Source organism: Pelodiscus sinensis, chromosome 29, assembly GCF_052426305.1.
Source record: "Pelodiscus sinensis isolate ZL-2025 chromosome 29, ASM5242630v1, whole genome shotgun sequence".
Classification (NCBI taxonomy): domain Eukaryota; kingdom Metazoa; phylum Chordata; order Testudines; family Trionychidae; genus Pelodiscus; species Pelodiscus sinensis.
This window is the reverse complement of record NC_143080.1, coordinates 8,207,278-8,227,272: the sequence shown is the minus strand read 5'-3', so window position 1 is coordinate 8,227,272 and position 19,995 is coordinate 8,207,278. Positions and strand designations below refer to the sequence as shown.

At 49.0% G+C, this 19,995-nt stretch overlaps 1 long non-coding RNA gene across 1 annotated transcript; it reads right to left on the bottom strand.

Moving 5' to 3' along the window:
• Nucleotides 1-249: 249 nt before the first annotated feature.
• LOC102447007 (uncharacterized) lies at nt 250-11,325 on the bottom strand. Its single transcript, XR_332244.5, has 3 exons — nt 10,250-11,325; nt 5,087-5,189; nt 250-970 (listed from the first exon to the last, which is right to left on the bottom strand). It is a non-coding gene; the product is annotated as an uncharacterized LOC102447007 (long non-coding RNA).
• Nucleotides 11,326-19,995: the final 8,670 nt, after the last annotated feature.

Here is a 19,995-nt window from a genome sequence, read left to right as displayed (position 1 = left end):
CATCACTTCTTATCCTGCATTCATTGGAGGACAATGGATAAGCATCCTCTTTATAATAACCCTGAACATATTGGAGGGCTGTGATCAGGTATCCCCCAACCCAACTTCTTTTCTTAGAACTAAAGATGTCCCATTTTTTAAACTTCCCACATAGGTCAGGTTTTTTTCTGTTGCTCTCTGGACTCTCTCCAATTTGTCCACCACATTCCCAACATGTGGGGCAAATCTGGTACCAGTGTCGAGCAGAGCAGGAGAATGATCTCTTATGCCTTATATATGATACTCCTGTTAATACTCCTCATCTCAGGAATGATATTCAGACCTTTTTCATCTAGTGCAGTGTTTCTCAACCAGCGGTACGAGTACCCTTAGGGGTACCCGAGAGAAGTCTGAGGGGGTATGTCAACACAACTGAAATTTGGAGAAAACTGAATTTTGGTTTTAAGTTTTACAGCACTTTCTTATTTTTGTACTTTTTACACCCAAAAAGTTCATCGCCCGCCTGGCTATGATTACATTGTTTCAACAAATGTGTTGCAATGGTAGAAAAATAATGTGTGTGTCTGAAAACTGTAGGTACTGGGGGTACTATAATTTTTTTTGAAAAAGGGGTACTTTATAAAAAAAGTTGAAAAACACCGTGCATAGGTCCCTAGTTTGCTTATAAGACTATTATGTGCGACTATTTCAAAAACCTTACTAAAATCAACATATATCACATATTCCCCCATTCTCTAGGCCAGGAACTTTGTCAAAGAAGGAGATTAAGGTATTTGGCCTGATCTGTTCTCGACAAACCCAGGCTGGGTATTGCCTATAAAGCTATCATCCGCCAGGTGCTTCTGAATTGATTATTTAATAATTTGTTACAGCATCTTTCCATACATTGATGTTAGGCTGTTTTGGTCTATACTTCCTCTTTGGTCCTCTTCTTAATGACAGAAGCTCTCTTCTTCTGTTTCTAGAAGTTCTAGAGAAAGACCAAACAGAGATGACCTTGCAATATTTGGTCATTTGTTCCATATAATAATTAATCACAGTTAATTGATGTTATGATGAAGCACTCATTCTTACAGATAGGACCTAATTCATGTTTAGTGTAGAGCCCAGTAAAATTAGAGCAAGGATTAATTTTTCATTGGTAGTGTCTCTCCCACCACTACCCAAAATTCCTAATCCATTATGCTGAAAATACAATAGTAATATAATGGCCTGGTCTCTTTCAGGGCATGTCTATACTAGGAAATTAAATAAATAACTAAAATCGATTTAATAACTCCTGAAATAAAAAAATCAAAATAGTGTGTCCACAGTACGGGGAAGGCTTGAAATTAGTCTGAGGAAGGTTCAGTTAACGTGGATGTGCTACCTCGACTTAGAGCCCCAGGAAGCATGGGGATTAATTAGTTCGAATTACTCTGGGGAGTCGTTATTTCAATGTCACACACATGCTATTTCAAAAAAACTATTTAAAAATTAGCGTTATTCCCTGTGGAAAGCAGGAGTACAGATTCTGAATTAGCCAGCCTGTTATTTCGAAATAGCCAGCTTGATAGTGTGGGTGCTACCCTTATAAATTCGACCTAAGGGGGGTTATTTTGAAATAACTCCCTAGTGTAGACTTGGGCTCAGACCACTAAAATCTTGCAGCACTTTCATTGTGTAATATGATTAGGAAGTTTCCAATGGATGTTTCTTTTCCCCCCATACAGAATTATTGTCCTTATAATATTTTCCCCAAGTTTAAGCAAACTATATTTACAATCTCCCACTTTTCCTTCTCTTTTTGGCTGCTGATGCTATCTGTCCTTGAGATACATTGTCATCACCGTTGCTCTGAACACATTTTGGTGTTTCCTGTACTTGAAACTGGTTTCCCACTAGTCTAAAGCCATCAAATCTAATTAATACCGGAAATATTGACTTAGTTCTAAGAGAAACATTATCGTTAAATTAGAATTCTTGAGATAGTGATGTCAGCGCCCAGCTGCAGAGCGAGTCAGACACTAAACCTCCGTCAAGTCTCAAATGAACCTACTGAACAAAGGGGAAAAAGCTCTGTTTCTCTGCAGAGCGGTTTAACGGCACAGCTCACGCTGACTTTCACACAGAGCCTGTGGACTCGAATGACGCCCTGCTGACTTGAATGGGGGTTGTGTGGCTAAAACCACGCCCAAAGCTTTGAAAATGCAGTGGGGGGACTGAAGAAATGTAAAGAGTGTGAAAATCCTGGCAGGAGAGGAGGGATAAAAAGTAGAAGACAGAAGAATAAATTGGATGGATGGATGGACTGAGGCAGAAAAGTGGGGGATGAAAGGAGAATGTGAGAGAAGCTATTTAGATACTCTGCTTTGCATTGTGAGATGGAGAACGCTAGCAGAGTATAAGGGGCATCGCTACGTCTTCCTCCTCGTCACTGTCCAGCCAAGGGGTTTTCTCATGACCCAGTTGAAGAAAACTGGATGCTGCGACCCAACAGAATTTGATTAGGGGCTGAGGATGAGAGCTGTGGGGTGAAGGAGGCAGCTCTGGCTTTGGGAGGGGGGCAGGAGGGGCTTACGTTGAGCGGCTCCTGGTTAGCGGTGAAGTGGGGGGGCTAAGGCAGCTTCCTGCCTCTCCTGGCACCGCAGACCAGGCTGCGCCCCTGAAGCAGCCAGTAACAGATTTCCAGATGGGAGTGCAGAGCTAGTGCTCGGGGCAGGAGTAATGTACAGAGCTCTCCTACACCTTAGCACTCCCCTAATTCCTCTGCAGCTTGGAGACCCAGCTCCTGACATTCCACACCCCAGTACTGGGTCGTGGCCCAGAGGCTGTGTCTAGACTGGCAAGTTTTTCCGCAAAATCATGTGATTTTGCGGAAAAACTTGCCAGCTGTCTACACTGGCCGCTTGAATTTCCGGAAAAGCACTGACGACCTCATGTAAAATCATCAGTGCTTTTCCGGAAATACTATGCTGCTCCCGTTCGGGCAAAAGTCTTTTTCCGAAAGACTTTTGCGCAAAAGGGCCAGTGTAGACAGCACAGTACTGTTTTCCGCAAAAAAGCCCCGATGGCGAAAATGGCGCTCGGGGCTTTTTTGCGGAAAACCGCGTCTAGATTGGCCACGGACGCTTTTCCGCAAAAAGTGCTTTTGTGGGAAAGCATCCTGCCAATCTAGATGCGCTTTTTCTGAAAATGCTTTTAACGGAAAACTTTTCCGTTAAAAGCATTTTCGGAAAAATCATGCCAGTGTAGACGTAGCCAGAGCGTGCAAACCCTTAGCCAAGCAGGAGAGTGGTCTCACAGCCACACTGTTTCGGTGTAGTTTAGAAACTGAAATAAGATTGGGAAAAAATGAGGTTTTGTAACAAGTGTCTCCGAATGAGACGTTTTGTTTTCCTCCATGCTGTCCCACAACTCTGCGCTCTGACCTCGCCATCTCTCTCTGTGCTCAAAGTGCTGCATCTGGCTAACCAAGGGCAAGAAAGAACTCTTGCTTTAATTGCAGGACTTGAGGAATTCAAATGGGATCTGCTACCTATTCACTTTAAAAAAGCACCCTTCCTCTCTGTTTCCCTCCTAGAACCGGACTCGCTTATGTTGATTAACAGAGGCGTGTGCAGAGCATCTCACATAGCCAATGAACTGATGTTGCTTGTTTCCATTAATGAAAGTGCTGAGTTTTGCTGATTTCGGGAGTCTTATTTATTATTTACAGCAGAACTGGGGAATCTTTTTGGGGTCGGGGGCCGCTGACCTACAAAAAAATCAGTGGAGGCCGCACACGAGAGAAGCAAAAAAAACCCCTCAAAACCAACCCCCTCCCAGCACTCACTGATGTGGTCCCTGAAGGAGAAAGACACTCCCCACACATTCCCCTCACACACTAGAGTCCAGCCTAGTAGATTTTGTGTGCTCCTGCCCCGCAGTTGGACAGGAAGGGGGCTGGTGAGCCAGCATGGGCTCCCCAAAGCCTCGAGGGCCAAATCCGGGCAAGCCAGGGGCCACGTCCGGCCCACACGCCTGAGCATCCCCACCCCTGATTTACAGATTCAGACATCCAAGGGAAATGGGGGAGGGGGGAAAATGTCTGAAAACCCTGGAAGTGCCACAAAATTGAGCCTATTTCTTTTTAAAAAAGTGTGTCCAGGCAGGCACATCATTCATCCTTATCAGAGGGGCGGCTGGGTTAGTCTGTGTCTGCAAAAAATAACAAGGATTCCTGTGGCATCTAAGCCCTGGTCTACACTAAGGATTTATTTCAAAATGACCCCCCCTTAGGTGTTAGTGGAGCATCCACATGACCAAGCTGGTTATTTTGAAAGAACAGGCCGCTTGATTCAAAATTTGTATCCTGCTTTTCATCAGGAATAGTGTTAATTCTGAAATAATTATTTTGAAATCAGAGTATTGTGGACGCTCCAGTGCTGCTATTACTCCCCAGAGTAATTCAAACTAATTACTCCCCAGCGCTTCCTGGGGCTCTACATCTGAAATAGCACGTCCACATTAACGGAGCCTGCCTCGGACAAATTTTGAGGTTTCCCTATAGCGAGGACACGCTATTTTGCATTTGTTAAATTGGGAGTTATTAAGTTGAATGTAGTAATTTCAAAATAGTTTCCTAGTGTAGACATGGCCTTAGAAACCAGCTGATTCATTTGAGCAGAAGCTTTCATGAGCAAAACCCCACATCCTCAGACACGTGGAGTGGAAATTACAGAGGCGAGCATAAAATATACACATTTATTTACAAAAGTACAGAGACAAATGTAAGAAATACTTATGGCTGCCTCTGTAATTTCCACTTCATGTGGAAGTGGGGTATTGCCCACCAAAATCTTATGCTGGTTAGTCTTTACAAAGAAATCATTTCCATGAATTACGACAGGGTAGCCAAAAAGCACAAAAAAATCCCATGGACATCAGTGCTTTCTATTACAAAGCCGATCTTTACCTTAAAGCACTCTATATACAGCTTTGCTGATACAGTATTCATAGATGGACTAGAGAGATGTACGTTTGAGCACTGCTGTAGGGTATGCCACTGGGCATGCTCATTAAAAAACTTTAAGAGCTTAAAAAAAACAACAGCCACAATATTTACCTGTGAGGCAGTGAATGCCATGGATTAACTATTTGCTGCTTCCTTTGATCAATTATGTATTTTCTGCTTCTTATCGCTCTTCAGGGCCTTCTTGTTCTTGATTCTGCAATGTGTTAAGGATGCACAAGTGAGGGGCATATTCCTAGCTCCAGGGATCCCTGCTGCTCACCAGAGGGGTGAGAAATAGATCAAGAGAGCTGCAGGGTGCAACAAAGCACCCACAAATTTCTATCCTGAGCTGTGAGAGAGAAGCAGAAGTTTAACTTGATCTATTCCTGAGCTCTGTGGCTGCAGTGTAAGAATTATTTTGTATGGGGGGTATCTCCTGCACAAAGACAAACCCTCATGTGCTGCCAGTCAACAAATATCCTTTTATGCCAAAAATGGAACAAACCAGATGATGTTAAACACAAAGGCTACGTCTACATTGGCCCCTATTCCATAATAGGGATGCTAATGTAGCACTTGGGAATAGGCAAATCCGCGGGGGATTTAAATATCCCCCGCGGGATTTGCATTTTCACGGCTGCCGCTTTTTTCCGGCTTGTAGATAAGCCGGAGAAAAGCGCCAGTCTGGACGCGATCCTCCAGAAAATAAGCTCTTTTCCGGACGATCTTTTATTCCCACTTTCAAGTGTCCAGACTGGCGCTTTTCTCCGGCTTATCTACAAGCCGGAAAAAAGCGGCAGCCATGAAAACGCAAATCCCGCGGGGGATATTTAAATCCCCCGCGGATTTGCCTATTCCCAAGTGCTACATTAGCATCCCTATTACGGAATAGGGGCCAATGTAGACACAGCCAAAGAGAAGTAAATCCTGCTGAATTTCAGATATGGAAACCTAGTCAACAGACAAGGGGAAACAGAAAGATTTGCTTTAAGCTGTAATGTGTTCCTTTGAGAAAACTCTCTGGCCTAGTCTACACTAGAGCGGAAGATTGACTTAAGATACACAACTCCAGCTACGTATCTTAATGACGTAGCTGGAGTCGATGCATCTTAAATCACCATCCACACAGTGGGAGGTTGACAGGAGTAAACACTCCCCTCGGCTTCCCTTACTCCTCATGAGGAGCAGGAATACCAGCACCAAAGGGGGTGCCCTCTGAGTTCGATTTAGTGGGTCTTCAGTAGACCCACTAAATCAAACGCCGGAACATCAAACTTCTACGTAGGATATGTGGCCTCTCAGACTAAAAGCCTTAAATAACCCTTTCAATTCACACAATCATTGCGCCGCATCATACTTTTAAAGAGCTGCTCAGGAGCTTCATGTCACTGAAGTTACACCCATCTCTATGGAAAATATACCTTTGAAGTGAATAGAACTTTTCTGTTCTTTTTTGGGGGTTGGGGATGGTACCAGGTGGTGCTGAGATGCATGTGGATGATATAACTGTGATACCGCTATTACAAAATAGCTGTCACAGTCTTTGTAAATGTATCTTATTGGTCCCAGCGCTCACATGCTCTTCCCCTCAAACCCTAATATTCCCCATTAATTTGCTGCAAATATCAGCCTCTGAAATTGGACTAATTTGTCACATGGGATTACAGCAAAAGGCAAGTTAATGTTTCCTGACATTTTGCCCACTATCTAATGTCTTTTTACATTGCTCCTTAACCACACGGCTATTTAACTTTCATTGCTAAGAGATCATTTTCCCCTTCTATGTGCATTGCTTCTATTAGTCTGCGTTACACTTTTCTCTCTCCTTATATTCCTCAAGGATGCTGAAATAACTATAAAAATGACAGATAGATTCAATGAGCCCATCTTTGGCCTTGGCATTTCCTCTTTAAAGCTCCCTTAGCTCTCCCCGATCGCCTCGCCCCCTCTTCCCTGTAGACGGTGCCCTCTGTTCCGCTCCCCTGAAACAGTTCCTCTTATCCACTGTTCTGCAAGGGACCTTCCTTTACAATGGCCCCACTTGGTTTCTGTTAGGTCCCGATTCAGTGAAGCACTTGAGTACCTGAGTCTCAGGCCTTGCCTACATTGGCATGTTTTGCTGCCAAAAACAGCCTTTTGGTGACAATACAGTGAGAGCATTTATACTGCAATGCGACTTTTGTCGGGAAAAACACCTAGTCTTGGCAACAAAAAAGTTCCACCCCTATGAGAGACTTTTGTCATTTCACCTCCTTTTATCATCCACAAAGAGCCAGTGTGGACTCTTCTGTTTGTTTTGGGGCTCATCTAGACTACAGGGAACGGTCGAAAGAAGATATGCAAATTCGGTGGGAATTTGCATATCTTCTTCCGATCGCACTTTTGAAAGCGGAGCCCCCCCGTCGAAAAGCCACGTAAACATCCTTTTTTGAGGAAGAGCGGCTTTTCAATGAAGGGGGTGGTTCACTGAAAAAGCCGTGTCTAAACTATTTTCACTTTCGAAAGCTCTGCTTTCGAAAGTACCATCGGAAGAAGATAGGCAAATTCCCACGGAATTTGCATATCCTCTTTTGACCATTCTACATAGTCTAGATACACCCTTGCTGAGAGAACTGACTTCCGCCAGTATCCCACAATGCCTGCCCTGATGGCTCTCCTCAGTGTTTTGAGATCTCTGCTGCCCTGCACTCCTCCCCTTTCAAGGCTCCAGGAAGTATCTGACAGCTGAGTGACCTGCTGCATTTGGGGAACAAACAAAGAGCAAATCATTGGAATGCTTCTGTTCTGCCCTGCTAGGAACACAGGGGCAGGCAGGCCGGTGCTGCAGGGGGAGGGCAGGAGAATCTGCTGTGTTGTTTTGACATTCCTCAGCACGGAGAGCTCAGAGCTACGAAGGAATCCCAAGAAATGCAGGGATCAACTCTGCCTTCCTATCACACTGCACTGTTGGAAGCTTCCCCTTATTGCTTTGCTCTATCTGTCAAGAGGGGAGCTAGCAACGTGGCCATGAAATGTTGACAACGGGAGGCAGAAAAACCATTTTGACCGGTTTTCACTTTTGGCAACATTTGTATGTCGACAGCACTTTTGTTGCCAGACCCACCCAGTGTACACAACCTCAGTCCCTTCCATTTGCTAAATCTGTCACTTACTTCTCTCCTCTCCCTCTGTCTATGTGTCCGCTCCATTTTCCCTCATCTGTTGTCTGGCTTATCTATTTTGACTGTAAATCTTCCAGGGCAGAGAACTCATTCTCTGCGCAGTACCTATGCAATGGGACCCCATTGTTGGTTGGCCCTTACATGCTATTATAATAAACTTGACAAATAAATGCCAGGTTATTCAGCATGTCAGCCAGCTGAGAAAGTTGATCGATCATAGACTCTTAGGGTTGGAAGAGACCTCAGGAGGTCAGCAAGTTCAACCCCCTGCCCAAAGCAGGACCAAACCCAACTCAATCATCCCCGCCAGGGCTTTGTCAAGCCGGGACTTAAAAACCTCTAGGGATGGAGATTCCACCGTCTGCCTAGGGAACCCATCCCAGTGCTTCCCCACCCTGCTAGGGAAATTGTTTTTCCTAATATCCAACCTAGAGGGAATCCTTGTGTACAGCAGCATTTCCATCAACCCTCTAGAAAAGTGGTGGGGAACCGAAGGCCCGGGGGCCGGATTTGGCTCCCAGCTTGCCTGGATCTGGGCCCCAAGACTTGGGGGATCCCTCCCCCAGCACTGTGTACCCCACACCAGTATCTCCCAGATCCCACAGCCCCCTAGCCCACTCCTGCACCCTTCCACCCTCCCAGAGCCTCCAATTTCCAGTTTACTCCTGCACCCTACTTCCTGCCCAGTTCCCCCATCCCCACTTTGCTTCTGCACCTTCCCTCCCACCCAGACTACACCCCCCCCCCCTTGGATCCTGCACTCTACCTCTTTGCCCCGGTCCCACAACCCGACTGCTCCTGCTCGGTACCTCCCTCCCAGACTGCACACCTCCATTTCGCTCCTGCACCCCCACCCAGCTTAGATGCCTCACCACCAGCCCACATCCCAGTAAACCCCCTCCCACACATATATCCCTTCATTTTTGGCCCCACCCCAGAGCCTGGGGGCAGCTCACAAAATCTACTAGCCTGGACCTCCCTAGGTCTGGTGTGAGGCCTCCCACTGATTATTTAAAAGGTTCCCCACCAGAATTCCCACTAAGATTTTCCAACCATGAGCAGGAAGAGTTTTGGCTCGTGCACCAATATCGAGGTCACGTGAGCTGGTTTGGATGTGCGCCACTGTGGCACCCAATTTATTAACACACACATTCCCGACTGCCAGAGCATCTCCTCCCTCCCCCCCGCCATGCAGCATGTCCCGTTCCCCGCTGCCGGAGCAGACCCCACCGCCATGGCCATGCAACAGGACCCATTCCCAGCCCCAGCCGCCAGAACAAGCCCCAGTCTCCCTGCCACGTGGCAGCCCTGGCCACTGGAGCAAGCCTCCTTCTTCCGCCATGTGGCCGTGGCAGGTCATGGCCCCCCACCACAGTGGCTCCATCACCTCGCCATCTCAGCTGGACCTGCCTGCTGGAGCAGCCACCTGCCTCACGAGCGCTACTGTGCAGCTCTCCAGAAGGAGGTGGCCGGGCGGAGGGGGGGGGGGGCGGGTTTAAGCTGAGCAGGCGCCCACCTTAGCGGGAATTATGTTCCTCACCCGTGCTCCAGACCAGTGTCAAGAGCAGTCTGGAGGGGTACATCACCCAACTGAAATTTGGAGAAAACAGAATTTTTGTTGTAAGTTTTTCAGCGCTTTATTGTTTTTGTACTTTTTACACCCAAAAATATCAGCGCCCGCCTGTCTACGATTAAGTTGTATGTGTGAAAACTGAAGGTATTGGGGGTACTTACAATTTTTTTAAATGGGGTACTTAATAAAAAAAAGGTTAAGAAACACTGCTCTAGAACATCCCGTCATTTATACTCTTTTCCGAGGGTTGCCCTGTAAGCTCTCAAATAGCCGGATTACCGTGCGCTTGCCCATTATCTGGGCGGCAGCCGCTGGGCGAAGACATAAGCTCCGCTCATCTACTGAAGATGAGTTGACTTGGGAAGAGAGAAGCGCTGTTTGGGGGAGCGGGTTTAGCTTCGCCTAGAGAAAAGACAAGCCGGGAGGGTCTGAGGCACTTGTAGCGTGAGGAAAACGTATTTTGGGAAGCTGTGACCCCCGCCTTTGACTGGGAAAGTGGTTGCTGCAGCGGGTGACCCGTAATGCAACTTTCAGACTCACCCCTGGCTTCCACTGCTCTGTGGGGACAACAAAGGCATTGTTCCAGGTGGCCCAACCTTGCTGCGCAGTTCCGTTTCCGACCACAGGATGTCCCTGCTGGCGCTCCCTTCAAGCGTCGCCCTTCTTGCACCGTATGCTAAAGTCATTTCTTCCTGCTAAAAAAGCTTTGCTGCAAACATGGAAATCCACTTTTTGACAGACATCCTATGGACCTGACTGGCACCGGACAATGGAGCCCGGGGGCTGTCTTGACACCAGATGTGGATTAAAAAAATGCCTCAGATTCAGTTTCAGGAGTTTCAATCACCATTTAACTCTTATTGTGCTGGGCCGTAACGCCCTCATGTTGGGGCAAGGGGAGGGCTGTGTCATGTTAAATGAGCCCTATCACAGCAGCACTGGGCAGACCACCCCGCCCCCCAAAAGGCCTGTTGGATGGGAGCTGTGAAAAATATGCTGACTTTGGGTCAGCTTTTCTCGGCACGGATCAGCGGAGTGTCGGCTTTCATTTTCCCAAAGCTTCGCTGGCTCCGAAATGCTCCCCCATGCCCTAGCTGCTATAGGAAGTGCTCTCAAAGACCAGAGGAACCTAAGAACGACCGTACTGGGTCACAGCAAAGGTCCATCTAGCCCTGTGTTTTGTCTGCCAACAGTGGCCAATACCAGGTGCCCCAGAGGGAGTGAACAGAACAGGGAATCATCAAGCGATCTCTCCCCTGTTACCGATGTCCAGCCTCTGCAAACAGAGGCTGGGGGCACATTCCTACCCATTCTGGCTAATAAGCAGGGCTTGACAAATACTCTTATCTACTCACCCGTGGCGAGTAGATTTCAGCCGGTCGCCCCGTTCACTGGCGGTCTGCACATGGCGGTGCGGGTCTCGCACATGCGCAGTGCGGGTCTCGTGCATGAGCAGTGTGGGTCTCGCACATGCGCAGTGCGGGTCTCGTGCATGAGCAGTGTGGGTCTCGCACATGCGCAGTGCGGGTCTCGTGCATGTGCAGTGCGGGTCTCGCGCATGTGCAGTGTGGGTCTCGCGCATGCGCAGTGCGGGTCTCGTGCATGCGCAGTGCGGGTCTCGTGCATGTGCAGTGTGGGTCTCGCGCATGCGCAGTGCGGGTCTCGTGCATGTGCAGTGTGGGTCTCGCACATGCGCAGTGCGGGTCTCGTGCATGCGCAGTGCGGGTCTCGTGCATGTGCAGTTCGGGTCTCGTGCATGCGCAGTGTGGGTCTCGTGCATGCGCAGTGCGGGTCTCGTGTATGCACGGTGCGGGGCTAGCAAGTGGTTTTTGCCACGATCGTCGAGCCCTGCTAATAAGTATTGATGGTCCTAACCGCCATGCATGTATCTACTCCTTTTTTGAACCCTCTTAGGGTGCCTCTACCCAGCAGCGTTATTTCAGAGTAACGGCCGTTATTCTGAAATAACAACGCGAGCATCTCCACGGCAATTCCCTAATTTCACAATAAATTCGAAATAACAGATGGCTTATTCCTACTTCTGTAAACCTCTTTCCATGAGGAATAAAGCCTAATAACTCCTCCCCAGGGATATTCAAACTAATTACTCCCCAGTGCCTCCTGGGGCTCTAATTCGAGGTAGCCCGTCCACATTAGGGAAACCTGCCTCAGACTCATTTTGAGACTTTCCTGCAGTGTAGACGTGTTCTTTCGAAATAAGCTATTTCGGAGTATTTCTTCTGGAAAATCTTATTTCGAAATAAGTGTGCAGTGTAGACATACCCTTCAAGTCCTGACCTTCACAGGAACTCTTCAGGAAGAACTCTGTGTCATTCCAATGCTTGTCTCCCACCAACAGCAGTTGGTCCAACAAAAGATATTCCCTCATGTCCCTTGTCTCTCTCAGCCTAGGTCTACTCTAGACCAGACAGGTCAGCTTAAGGAATGCCATCCCGCCATGCAAAATGCGTAGCTGGATTCAGCTTACCTTAAGCTGAGCCACCACTGTGGGAGGCCAATGGGGGAATACGCTTTCCTCAGTTTCCCTTACTCCTCACAGAATGTGGAGTACACCATGCATATGGGGGCTGCCCTTAGTGTTCAATTTGGGGGGGTCTATGCTAGGCCCGCTAAATCGAATACTAGAAGATCGACCTCCGGAGGAGGCAGACAAATCCTTAGGGATTTGAAAGGCTGCTTTTCAAAGCTGAATGAAATGGTGGTGTAAACACCGAAAGGCAGAACCAAGCCTAGGATCTCTGGAGCTTAGAGAATGAACCTCTACTGCTTGAGCAAAAAGGCAGCTGGTTGTCAGCTAAGGCTGTAGAACAAACTCACTCTTTCGCTCTGTAAGGCCAGGTCTACACAAGACCCAGCAGCTCAGCTTAAGGTACACAACTCCAACAATATAGTATAAACAGCTGTAGTCGGTTTATCTTAAGCCACGCTTGGCTGCATCCTCACAAGTGGGAGGCCAACGGGAGCAAATGCTCTCATCAGCTTCCCTTGCTCCTCGCAAGAGCAGTAGTACTGGACGCAGGGAGGGGTACCATCTGAGTTTGATTTAGTGAGTCTTAACTAGACTCGCTAAATCAAACTCTGGAAGACCGATTGTGGCAGTGCTGGACTTCCATGGAGAGAAGATGTGGTCTAAGTGCCGCTACATGGGGACAGTGAACCACACCCAGAAGGTGTATGGGTTACAGGAGCATTTAAAAGGCTACCTGGTGCTCCTTTCAGACAGATAAGCCTTGGGCTTGCTCCACAAAACGTGGGACTCGCTGCCAATTCCATGTTTCGGGTTCTTGGCAAAGACCCCAAGGGGCGGCTCGGTTCTGTTCAAATAAATGGAATATTAAGTTTTTAAAAATTCAAAATACTAAGGAAATAATCTTCAAATGCTGTGGAAAGGCCAATTCTTCGGGAGGGGAGAAGAAACTGAAAGACCTGTCTAATAGCCATGCTCCTTTTTTATATAAAAAAAAATACAAAGACTTTCTCATCTATTGCCTCAGGAAAACCCACCTGCCCTTTTCACAGCAGCCCAGGCCTGCAAATTTGAACCGGGTCTTCTTTTCCTTAGATGCACTGGCTCCTAGGTCTCTCTCCCCTTTTGGGGGGGTCATGTCAGTGAGGGTTTGGGATTTATTTGATTTTTTTCTTCTCACTTGCGGCTCCCGACCGATTTTTCTGGTGGCCCCCCAACCCGAAAAAAAGGTTCCCTCACCCCTGAAAGTCTCCAAGTAGCTTTGGGCTCTTTGCTCCCAGTTTCCTCGGGGCACGTCGCCTTCAGAGGAAAGAACCCTGGAGGGAAACAGGAGGTTCTGAGCCTCTACTCAACGGAAACGCATCTCCCACACTCCGTCCTCGGAATGGCTGGATGAAGAAAGCTTGGCTAAGCTGCGAGCCGGTCACTCCTCTAGTGGATACGGGTGTTCATCTGAAATGCCCAGCAGATGTTCAGTAGCTCCCTGCCCAAGAATCCAGGCTGCTGGAGATGGCGTTGGCCGCAGGTTCCTGGCTGGGGCTCATTAGCAAGACAATTAAGCATTTATTGAACAGAAACTCTCTCGGATCTCACAACACCCAGAACGGAGCGGATTCCTCAAGTGGTCTGAAGGTTCCCTCACTTCATAAATCTCTGTGGTTTTGTCTCAGTTCCCAGTAGCTGCTTTTTTTTTTTCTCTCTATAAAACTGAACACTTTGTCCAGGAGCTACGAGCAGGAAAACTGCTGGGTGACTGGGGGATTTAGAAACACCATTAATTTAATCTCGAAATCCCTAGTCCGCTGTGAAAGTCTCTGTCAACGTTTCTCTTTGCCACATGGCAATCCACTGCAGCACGCCTCGGGGCTACTCACTGCAGATGGTTCGGTCACCTCACCTTCTGTTGGGTTCCTCCTCTAGAGGAAATGCTGCAGCCGGGACAGTTCCTCCTACCAGAAGGGTGTTTTCTGTGTGTGATTTGCACAATGCCATGGCTGCCTGAAGATCGGCGGTTCTCAAAGCGTGATCCGTGGGCCACTACTGTTCCGCGACCATCTTGCACATGGGGAGGTTCGCCCTCCCCCCGCCGCCTCCACAGCAGGTAGCCTGCGCTGGCAATCCAGCCCTGCGACCCCCCTCTGTGAAGCTGCAGCACCAACGTTGGCTTCCTGCTGGGGGGGCTTATGGAGGAAGAAAGCGACTTGCGGGGGAAGGAACTGGTTCTGTGCGCTGCTACTCCCTGTCCCCCCTGGCTGGGGGAATGGCAGCAGAGGAAACTGCTCACCTGGAAGCTCTCCCTGCTGTTCCCATTGGCTTGAATCATGGACAATGGGAGCAGCAGGGGGCAGTACCCGGAAGCAGTGGGAGGCACGTAGCCAGGTAATCCCCCCTTTCTCCTCATGCCCAGACTCTCCACCCCATCCCCCTCACACTCACCCCTCCCGCCAAGACCCCCCACCCCCACCCTGCGCCTGCACCCTCCCTCCCACCCACCCCCAGCCTGCTCCTGGCCAGACCCCTATCCCCAGCCCCTCCTGCATCCATTTTGTCATCCTGGATGGTTGACTGGTGGTGTGCGGAAAGTTCTGCATTGGGGGGGGGGGGGCCACGAGCCAAAACATTTAAGAAAACTCTGCCATAGAATGAATTTGCAGACTCTGTTTTAGTTTGACCATCCAATTTCTTCTGTGTAATTCACGGCTCCACCTGATGGGGCAGGTATTCCGCATTCATGAGAGACGGGGCAAGACCTGCAGTCAAGCAATGCAACTGATTACACACTGCAGAAGGACAGGAGAGCAAAGCAAGGATCCTTGACCACGGGTCTGTGGCTGTAAAGAAGGGGAAGAGTGAGCCTGATGAGAGGCCGAAGAGTTGGTGCAGTCAGTTAGGGTATGTCTAGACTACATGCCTCTGCCAACCGAGGCATGTAAATTAGACATACTGATATAGTCAATGAAGAAGGGATTTAAATACCCACCACTTCATTAGAATAAAAATGGCCGCCATGCTGTGCCGGCTCAGCTGTTTGTCGGCCCGAAGTGGCAGTCAAGACAGGGATCGGTCGGCAAGGAAAGCCTTTGCCAACCGATCCTGTAAACCTTGTTGCACGAGGCATAAGGGATCAGTCGACAATGGCTTTCCTTGTTGACTGATCCCTGTCTTGACTGCCACTTCATGCCAACAAACAGCTGAGCCGGCACAGTACGGCGGCCATTTTTATTCTAATGAAGCGGGGGGTATTTAAATCCCCGCTTCATTGACTATGTCGGTATGTCTAATTTACATACCTCTGTTGGCAGAGGCATATAGTCTAGACATATCCTAAGGGTACGTTTAGACTACATGCCTCTGGGGACAGAGGCATGTAGATTAGGCTACCCGGCATAGGAAAATGAAGCGGCGATTTAAATAATCGCCGCTTCATTTAAATTTAAATGGCTGCCGCTCTGAGCCGATCAGCTGTTTGTTGGCTCAGCGCGCTAGTCTGGACGCTCCGCGGTCAACATCAAAGGCATTTGTCGACCACCCCGTCATGCCTCATGAGATGAGGTTTACCGGGGCGGTCGACAAATGCCTTTGATGTTGACTGCGGAGCGTCCAGACTAGCGCGCTGAGCCGACAAACAGCCGATTGGCTCAGCACAGCAGCGATTTAAATTTAAATGAAGCGGCGATTATTTAAATCGCCACTTCATTTGGGTATGTCTAGTAAACTAATCTACATGGCTCTGTCGGCAGAGGCATGTAGTCTAGACATACCCTAACTGAGAGCCATTTATCACCGTGAAAACTTTCCTTCTGAATTTCTTGCTTCAATGGGCGCTACCTCTCAAAACGTCACATTTCTATCCCGGTGATAGAACTTGGCACCAGACGGGTTGATCTGTGGTCCCTGCACTGCAGCTTGGAGAGAGTTCAGAGAAGCACAAATCTGGTTAAGAGGCGAGAGGGATTTATTTAAGAGGTGAGACTAAACGAGCTAAATAGATGTGGGTTGGTTACAAGCAGGCTGAGCAGTTGCCTCTGAACTTTTGCAGCCTCACGGGGGCGGGGCGCTATCCACGATTACGCAAAAGGGAGTGAGCCGGGGTGACGGTATGAAGGAAAAGTGAGGGTAACTGTTTGGAAACATCCCGCCGGAGTAGAATTCCCAACACACACACACAATGGGCAGGCAGGAAACTCATTACTCAGGACACTTTAAATGGAACTGGGCAAAACCATAGAAAAAGATCGATGAGGAGCAATCTAAAGGACCCGGTAGGGCTTTTTCCATCTTTCAATTCTGCAACTCTCTTGGGGAGCTGCTGCTTCCTGGACAGCCGTGCCAAAAAGAGAAGCTATTATTTCTCCTCAGCTCTCACCCCACAAGCACTAAAGGTGCAGAGTGGGGCCAGAAGCAAGGGTCTCTCCCCCAATCCCTTCGCCTTGGTGGGCGTCACCTCAGGACACCTAGCCACGGAGCTGCAAATCCGTGTGGTGCTGTTTCTTAAATGAAAGATGCTTATTAAGTTGCAAGTTAATAGGTCATAGAATTTAACAGAATCATCTGCACCCCTTGAGTTTTCTTCATGCCACGTAGGTGCATTGTTTTTATTCGGGACAGGGCTGGCCTTACCATGAGGCGAACTGAGGTGGCCGCATCAGGTGCCAGACTGTGGGTGGGCGCCACTAGGACCCAGAGTGTAGACAATTGTGTTTGCTGCTGGTGCAGATGTATTCTCTCTGCTCTAGATGCTCAGAGGTGGTGGAGTGCTGTGCTGGAGGAAGGAGGGCACAAAAAGACATAACAGGCAGGAGAAAAGGTGGCACGGGGGTTTCATTTGATCTCCCCACCTCAGGTGCCAAAATGTGGGCTGGCCCTGATTCCGGATGAGATAAATCTTTAGCCAGCTAAATCTGTCCTAATTGCAGGACACAGGGAAAAAATTCTTTAATCTCAGACGTCCCACTTTGCACGCCAGTTTCAGATGCGCCAGGGAAGTTTCACGGATCTGTTCTTTACAGGTGGCTTTTCCCTTCTCCCCGTGGGCTAATCTCCAGAAAGCACCATCAGTTTGCTCTCAGTAGACCTGGGCCAAACATTTCGAGAGACTTTTTCACATCTTCATTTACTGAGGGCAGCGTGCTAACCGACGTAACCCCAGCTTCATGCAAGCCTCCGGGTTGGCTACATTAGGAAGGAATTATCCCTGCAGGGAATGCGGAAGGGGTTGACGATTTTCTGGTTCTGCATGAAGGGTCTGGACCCCAAGCCAGAAAGTGTGGGAGGCTCCTTTGGAAAAGAGGATCTTCTCTGACTCTTCTGAATGGGGAGCAGGGCTGACAACATAAACTGGGTGTTTGGGCAGCCACCCAGGAGAGATTCAAAGGCTGCCCAGCTAATTAGCAGGGTACCCACAGCCTGCACCATGGGTTTATATGGGTGGTGCACTTCTGCACATGCCTTGGTGCACATCACAAAATTTATTCTGCACAGGGACGAGGAAAAAAAATGAGCGGCAACATCGCACCCCAGGCAATCTGTGCTCTTCAGCCTTTGTCTCAGGGACTCCCTAGATACTGTGAATACACAGAGGCACCCCTAATCCCCCAACCCCCAGTAGTTCTCCAGGAGAAAGCTTGAAAAAGCAACCCCCAGCCTCCCTCTGCAGGAAGGCTGCATGCAACTGGTTAAAGCAGCTCCTGTTACAAGCCCTGATTTCCATCCCACCCAGCCTGGAGCAGGACAAGGGAGATGCTAGCTTGCCGGAGGTTAAAGGTGGCTGCTCCTGCTAACAAATGGACTCTGGCAGGAGGGAAGGATTGTTGTTTTTCCTCCTTTCAGGGAGGGAAGTGTCAGGAAGATGTAGAGGACAAACAGCCCCCGCTGGGAAGCTGACTGACAACACCAGCTGCTGAGGGTGCTGGGGTGGTGGTGATGCTGGGCCAGTGATTCTCATTCCCTGGGAAATACAGGCAGCCCTCCCCCTCCCCTTGCATATCTACAGCTAGAGGATGACAGCGATTTAGCGCCTGTTTTGAGTGACTTGCAGGAACAGCGCCTGATCCTGCAAACTCAGCATCATGCAGGCAGCAGGACAATCTAAACCTCTTCCCGGGGGCCCCTAGGATCCTGGGGATCCACAGTAGAACGATCTGCCCCTGTGTGACAGTACAGCGCCCCTTCCAGCTATAGCCCCCAACCAGCAGCCTGCGGGAGAGAGTTACGCTGATCCCTGGGAATGCCAATGGCCTGCTCAAAGCCACCCAGAGCATCAAGGACAGGCTCGGGGTCCCAGCCCTGGACTTCTGACTCCAGCCCTGGCTCAGTCAAGGCAACTAACCTTCCAGCCCTCCAGACCACATGTATTCTCAAAGGACAAGGATGGCCCCTCTCCTCCCCACTACAGCTCAAACTTTCTCTTCTCTCCCCTGCGTCGATACCAGGACTTGTGGGTGAAATCCCGAGCCTCACTGAAATCAAGGCAACATCTCCCCCTGCCCCCATCAGGTTTCACCCAGAGTGCTTCAGGTGAGGAGGAGAAATCCAAGGCAAAAGGGTGCCGGGTTTGCTATTCTGTTTGAGCTCGGCCCGTAGGGAAAAGGCTTCCACAAACGGCCGAGGCCTCCGTGCCACAGAGGTGGGACCCGCGGGGGGCACCTGACGTTTCCCCTCTCCCTAGGAAAGGGCACATGAGAAAAAGGCAAACAGCCAAATAAAACATCCGCCCCCATGTGCCAGCTCAGAGCCAGGGCCAAGGCAGCTCGGTTGATCGCTCCAGCGACCAGCCGTGCGGGAGATGTGCCCTCTTCCAAGAGCCACTGGAAGCCAGGCCGCTGTTTTCAACACTGTTTCCTTCGTGACTGTCCCGCTGTGAATAGCACGTCGCCTGTGGCCACCTTTTGAGGTGAACGGCCCGGCCATGGGTACATCTCTTATCTAGCCATTTATCCTGGGAGGGATAAGGGGGCCAGACTGGGTAGGCCTAAAGTTCTATTCCCACTCTTCCCCAGACCTCCCCCTCTGGGATCCTGGCCTAATTTTCAGGCCTCACTTCTCCATACAAACGGCCATACTGGGTCAGACCAAAGGTCCACTGAGCCCAATGCCAGATGCCCCAGAGGGAGTGAACAGGACAGGGAATCATCAAGTGATCCATCCCCTGTCATCCATTTCCAGCCTCTGACGAACAGAGGCTAGGGACACCATCCTGGCTAATAAGTATTGATGGACCTAACCACCATGCATTTATCTAGTTCCTTTTTGAACCCCATTAAAGTCCTGGGCTGTACAACATCCTCTGGCAAGGAGTTCCACAGGTTGACTGTGTGCGAGTGAAGAAAAACTTCCTTTGGTTAGTTTTAAACCTTTCATTTGGTGACCCCTAGGTCTTGTGTTATGGGAACAAGTACATAACTTTTCCTTATTCACTTCCTCCACTCCTGTCATGGTTTTATAGGCCTCTATCATATCCCCCTCCCCTTTTCTAAGTTGTAAGGTCCCAGTCTTTTCAATTTCTCTTCATGTGACAGCTGTTCCAAACCCCTAATCAGTTTTGTTGCCTGAGAAACAGGGATGCACGTTTTATGGGGTTGTGAGGATAAATATGTTGAAGATTGTGGGGCACTCACACTATCAGACAACCATCATAGATAAGGACCATAATTTTGAATTAAGCTCACAGAATTTAGGCCTCTGCACTCACCAGGGAAAGCTTTAATGGACAGTCGCGTAGCTGTTACATGCAGTCTTCCTTGCTGCCCTGCCAGTGTTTGTAACTGGCTCCCAGTTTTCGCACACAAACAGTGACTGT